Genomic DNA, 7,144 nt, shown 5'->3' on the forward strand with positions numbered 1-7,144 from the left:
TGGAAAAAATCATAAAAATCGAAAATATCTGATTTGCAATAAATGTTCAAATATTTTTTTGACAAACCATGTACTTGACCTTACAATTTCTAAACCTTTTTCCGGAAAACCACTGTTGGACGTGAAAAAAATATATTTAGGCCCCTTGCGAAATTTAGGCAATTTGACAGGAGCAACTATCCAAGGGTTGCCCCTTACGAGGCTCTACTTCCTGATACTTCTCTGTCGTATCTACTTTTCCTAATGTTTTCATGTTGTTTTGGAATCTAATTTGCATGATTTGAATGAAACTAACCCGGACTGACGTTGTTTTCAGCAGAACTATCATAGTGTTGTTTTTGTGCAGAAATAAAAGTTCTCGGAATGGAACGAAACTTTTTGGGGATTTTTTATACAATAGAAGAGAATTTCTGGAGTCAAGAACCACCGGAGGGGGGCACCTGGGTGGGCACAACCCACCAGGGCACGCCACCCCCTCCAGGCGCGCCCACGTGGGTTGTCCCCACCCGATGGCCTCGAAGACCCTAAAACCGATGCTATAAAATCATATTTTTCAAAAAAAATTAGGGAGAAAGAATTATCGTGTTTCACGAGTCGGAGCCGCCGCCGTCTCCTGTTCTTCATCGGGAGGCCAGATCTGGAGTCCGTATGGGCTCCGGAGAGGGGGATCTTCTTCATCACCAACACTTCTCCATCGCCAATTCCATGATGCTCCCCACTAGGACTGTGTAATTCCTTCGTAGGTTCGCTGGTCGGTGAGGAGTTGGATGAGATTCATCATGTAATCGAGTTAGTTTTGTTAGGGCCTGATCCCTAGTATCCATTGTGTTCTGAGATTGATGTTGCTATGACTTTGCCATGCTTAATGCTTATCACTTTGGGCCCGGGTTCCATGGTTTCAGATCTGGACCGTTTAGGTTATCACCATTATATTCATGTTCTAGATCCGATCTTGCAAGTTATAGTCACCTACTACGTGTTATGATCTGGCAAACCCGGAGTGACAATAGTCGGGACCACTCCCGGTGATGATCGTAGTTTGAGGAGTTCATGTATTCATCGTGTGCTAATGTTGTGTTCCGGTTCTCTATTAAAATGAGGCCTTAATATCCCTCATCTTCCAATAGGACTCTACTGCTACGGGAGGGTAGGACAAAATATGTTATGCAAGTTCTTTCCATAAGCACGTATGACTATTTACGGAATACATGCCTACATTATATTTATGAACTGGAGCTAGTGCTGTATCGCCCTAGGTTATGACTGTCTCGTGATGAATATCATCCAACGAATCACCGACCCAATGCCTACAATTTTCCTACATATTGTTCTTGCTAAGTTACTACTACTGTTGCTACTATTGCACTTCCTAAAAAATCATCACTATCATTGTTACCGTTACTGTTGCTGCTACCATTGCTATCAAAAATATCATATTACTTTGCTACTGATCACTTTGCTACCGATAATTAATCTCTAGGTGTGGTTGAATTGACAACTCAACTGCTAATACTTGCAAATATTCTTTGGCTCCCCTTGTGTCGAATCTATAATTTGGGTTGAATACTCTACCCTCGAAAACTATTGCGATCCTATATACTTGTGGGTTACCAAGACCTTTTTCTGGCACCGCTGCCTGGGAGCATGGCTATATCTGTTGAGTCACTTGGGATTATTATCATATTATCACTATGAAGAATCTGAAGAATGCTAAGACTAAGATTTTTCCCTCTAAGACGAGGGGAGGTAAGGAACTGTCATCCAGCTCTGCTTTAGATTCACCTTCTGTTATAAGTAAACTTGCAACACCGCCACATGCTATTAATTCTGATATGTCGCAAGTTATTGATGATGTTACTTCTGCTATGAATGCTACTCATGATGATGCTAGTACCTTGTTTGATGATGATGTGCCACTAGGTGAATTTCTTGATGAACAAATTGCTAGAGTAAGACAACATGATATTGTTGAAACTGATGATGAGCTTGAAACTGAAAATCTTGAAACACCTACTAGAACTAGCCCTCCTAGATATGAATTGCCAAAGGTACCGGAAGGTTATGCTATGAGTGAGGAGGCAACTAGAGATATTCTTGCTGGTAAGGATAGAGATGATCTAGAAAAATTATTATGCAAGTATAAAGAAAAATCTCTGAATGCTGGAATGAAATGTGATCCTAAGTTTGCTACTTCACCTATCTTTATTGATGATAAGGATTATGAATTTTCTGTCGACCCAGATTGATTACTTTGGTTGAATCTGATCCTTTCCATGGTTATTGAAAGGACATGCGGTGCCCCCATGTGTGGTTTTGGTAGTTGATGACATTCTCTATGGACTAATGGTTGCATTGAGTTATATTTGAAGGATTTGTCCATAGGCTTTTCTTGAAGTCCATGTGTTGGTTTCAAGGAGTTTATGAGTTGACCAAGGTGGTATTAAGGAATTATTCAAAGATTGGTCATGTGAGTGTTGAGCTTATTGCAAGCATGTATTGAAGAAAAAGATTGTGTGATCATTCATGTCTACCTTCAAGACACCATCCAAATGTAGAGAGTTGGAAAGATTCAAGGTCAATCAAGACTATGTCAAGAGTGAATCAATTTGATCAACATACAAAGCGTACAAGATGTGCCGAGGGATCAAGTGATCCCATCGTATGGTAAGCATTGTCCATTACGCTTTGTGTACTAAACCATGGTCTTCGTGAGAGTTCTTTGTGGGGTTAGGTTGCGGTGTGCATGTTCAAGTGATGCATCACTAAGAGATCAAGTGCTTGAAGATTGTCGTCCATTGTGGGGATAATGGACTTGTGAAAATGTTCCAAAGAGTGGCTCACCCATAGTGGAGTATGGGGGAGCAATCAACTAGTCTTCATCGAGAAAACGCAATCAAGAAAGGTGGTCCAAAATGAGGGAGTCAAGATCGTCATCATCTAGCTCAATTGGACTTTGTGCAAGGCAAATGTTTGCCCTTGATAGGTTTTATATTTTACCGGTCTCATGGTGATAGTTTGGAGACCGGGTTATAGGATCGATAGCCGTACTATCAAGGGGGGTCTCAAGTGAGTAGCGTGATCGTATCGTTTGTTGAGAGCTCAAACCATTGCATCCTTGCATCATATTTATTGATTTTATTCGTATTTTCTTTTGAGGTTTTAGAGCTTGTGGTTATCTTCGTGACAAGCTCTAGTTCATCAAAACCGGATTTCATATGCTTCTTCTATCGCATTTTCGGTGTTGGAGGTTTTACCGGTCTTTTTTGAGGAAGAGTTATCACCATTTTCTCATGGTACTTTTGTAATTTGCTTATTATTTATATTTCTATCAAGATTGTGTTATCCCATGTCGTTCGCTTTCCAACAAACTTGGTTTCGTTGAATTCAGAGTCCGTTTGCAGAAGTTCTGGTAGTTTTGGTGTTCTGAAAAGGCTGCAGCGGTACTACCACGGACAGGAGCCGATGTAATTTTTTACTACCGCTCCAGAGTGGTACTACCGCGGCTACTACAGCGATAGTACCACTCTGGACCAAAAACTCGTCACAAGTCCAGCGGTGGTAGGCACGGATGTATTTTTTAGTACCACTCGCAAGCAGTAGTACCGCTACCCTTTGAGGTAGTACCGCTACCCCTAGCGGTAGTACCGTCAGGTCGAGCATTAGTACCACTCTGTGCGGGCTGTGAGCATAACGGTTGGATTTATCCCCACCTATAAAAGGGGGTCTTCTTCCCCAATAAACCTTATCTCTTGAGCTCGTGTTCTTCCCCCATTATTGACCTTCTTCGAGCTTGCTAACTCTCAATCCCTCCAATGACTCTTGCTAGTTCTTGAGGTAAAAGAGAGAGGAGATCTAGATCCACGTTTCCACCAATCACTTTCTCCTCTAAGTGAGGGAACCCCTTGGATCTAGATCTTGGATCTCTTCGTGTTCTTCTTTCGCTCTTCCTCTCATTTTCCTCCCTAACATTAGTTGCTTTGGTGGGATTTGGGAGAGAAGGACTTGGGCACTCCATGTGCCCTTGCCATTGCATTTGGTGCATCGGTTTGAGTTCTCCACGGTGATACATGGAAGTGAAGTTTGAGAAGCTTATTACTCTTGGGTGTTTGGGCACCCTAGAGCTTGTTCCTCTTGGGTGCCTTAGCGCCCTAGACGGTTGGTGTTATTCGGAGCTCAATCATTGTGGTGTAAAGCTCCGGGCAAGCGTCGGGGTCTCCAATTAGGTTGTGGAGATCGCCCCGAGCAATTTGACGGGTACCGGTGACCGCCCCCAAGGTTTCCAAAGTGTACGGGTTCGGTGACCGCCCCCAAGGGTTGCCATTTGTACGGGTTCGGTGACCTCCCTCAAGGGTCCCTTAGTGGAATCACGACATCTTGCATTGTGTGAGGGCGTGAGGGATTACGGTGGCCCTAGTGGCTTCTTGGGGAGCATTGTGCCTCCACACCGCTCCAAATGGAGATTAGCATCCGCAAGGGTGTGAACTTTAGGATACATCATCGTCTCTGCGTGCCTCGGCTATCTCTTACCCGGGCCCTTTACTTATGCACTTTACTTTGTGATACCCATATTGTTTTTTGTCATATATATTGCTATCACTTAGTTTTTTATCTTGCTTAGCATAATTTGTTGGTGCACATAGGTGAGCCTAGTTGTTGTAGGTTTGGTGCTTGACAAATTAACCGCTAGGTTTATTCCGCATTTGTTCAAGCCTAAACCATAATTATTTTAAAGCGCCTATTCACCCCCTATAGGCGACACCCACGATCTTTCAATTGGTATCAGAGCCTCGTCTCTCTTTATTAGGATTTACCACCTAGAGAGTAAAGATGTCGACTAGGGGATTAGGATTCTCTGAAACTCTTAGTTTCAATGGCACAAATTTTGATGTTTGGGTAATTCGCATGCTTAATCTCTTTAGGGCCATGGACCCAAATTTAGAGCGAATTGTAGATATGGGTTTTTCTCCTCCAAAGGATCCTTAACGATTATCTTTAGAGGATGAAAAAAACTCTTATCTCAATGCTCAAGCTTCTAATCGGCTCTTTGATGCTGTGAGCAATGTAGTTATATTTCAACTCATGCCGTTCCGGGATGCTCATGAGTTGTGGACGAAGCTTCAAGATAAATATGGTGTGTCCAAGTTTTGTGGGGATGATTGTTCTCCCTCCACCTCCGGCCGCATTGCCTTCTCAACTTCTTCTACTTCACCTACATGTGGATTGCCACAAGGTAATGCTATGGTGAGTAGTGTTGGTCATTGCAATGATGATAGTGTGCTAATCGTTGGTGACTCTTCATCACTATCTTATTGCAATGCTCCTTCTTTGGACTTTAACACTTCAAGCACTCCAAATGTTTCACATGCTTGTGTTGATAGTCCTTGCATATCATGTAGAAATTTCTTGACTAAATCTCATGATGATATGCTTGCTATGTCTTGTTGCCATGATAAAAATGCTTGTATTTCCTCTAGTTGTTGTGCTAACAATGTAAAGGAAACCCAACACTCCATGGAACAAGATGTGGTCTTGAATGGTGCCTCAAGGGATCCTACATCATCATCTATTGCTTTTTGCCTTATGGCTAAGGCGTCAAAGGTATCTGCTACTTTGAACCCCAATATGTCAGTTGATGATGATGTTAATGCCAATGATGATGAGGATAATGATGAAGAGAATGATAATATTGCTTCCTTAAAAATTAAGGGGGAAATGATTTTTAAAGCTCTTCACAAAAATAATCTTGCTCGTTCCAACTTCATGGAAATCATCTCTACTGCCATTGAGGGCAAGAAATACATTAAGGAGTTGGAATCTCATCTAGATGAGCATGAGGTCACCATTGAGAAAATGGAAGCTCATGAGCATGATTACGCAAATGAGATCGCGGAGCTATCTCAAGCTCTTGAACATGAACAAACCACCTCCGGATCTCTTGAGGAGACTTTTGCTCTAGAACTATCTAGAGTGAAGGAATCTCATGATAGAGCTCTTGAGGTGGCCAATGATTTTGAAACTAAAAATGAGAATCTTGAAGTTGCGCATGCTAAACTCCTTGAGGACTTTGGGCACCTCGAAAATGGCTCAAGGTTCATTAAGAGTGAGCTCATCAAACTCACCGAGTCTCATGCACAACTTAAAGCTTCATATTCTAAAGAGATTGCCAATTTGCCTTCTCATCTTGCTATTATTGATGATGCTTGTGCTACTAACTCTATTTCTAGTGAAGCATCCATTTTGAAGGAGAATGTTGAGCTACGGGCTCAACTTGAGTTGCTATCTAGCAAATATGAGAAATTGGAAGAAATTCATGAAAAGTTCTCAAGCTCTCATGATGACCTTCGAGTATCCCATAGTGTGCTAAAGATAGCTCATGAGGCCATGATTGCTAAGGTAACATCTAGTGAGCCTCATGTGGATACTAGCACTATTTCTAGTCAAAATACTATATTGCCATGTGCTAGTCCTTGTAATTCATCTACTCACAATGTTGGTACATCTTGTGATGAATTGCTTTCCTTGCCTTGTTGCTCTAACGATGAATCTTATACTTCCTCTAGTACTTGTTTTAAGACTAACCATGTAGAGGAAATCAAAGAGCTCAAGCCCCAAGTCACTTCTTTGAAGAAAGACTTGGAAAAGAGTCATGAAGGGAAATACACACTCAATAATATCTTGAGTGTGCAAAAATCCCCCAATGACAAAGGTGGACTTGGGTTCAACTCCAATAAGAATAAGAATAAGTCCAAGATGAACAAAAAGTAGGGCCAAGAACAAGTCAAGAATTCGGCCAAGATTATTTGCTTCAAGTGCAAAGTAGAAGGGCATCATGTTAGATCTTTCCCATTGAAGAAGAAGCCCATTAGTGACAAGCAACAAGGGAAGCGGCCACAAGTTCACTCTCATGCTCAACCTCAAGTTGAAGAAAGGCCTCATCCTAGGAAAACTCAAGCTAATGCTTCTCAAGTTGAGAAATCAAGTGAGAAGAAAGTGAAGAGTAGACGTTGCTACCTATGTCGTGAGAAAGGTCACCTCGCTTCTTCATGCACTAGTGGTAACTTATCCAACCCAATTATTATTGATGATATCTATTCTCTTGGGAAGGATAAGGTTGGCAATGTGTTTGCCAAACTTGTTGGTACTC

Source organism: Triticum aestivum, chromosome 1B (genome assembly GCF_018294505.1).
Source record: "Triticum aestivum cultivar Chinese Spring chromosome 1B, IWGSC CS RefSeq v2.1, whole genome shotgun sequence".
Classification (NCBI taxonomy): domain Eukaryota; kingdom Viridiplantae; phylum Streptophyta; class Magnoliopsida; order Poales; family Poaceae; genus Triticum; species Triticum aestivum.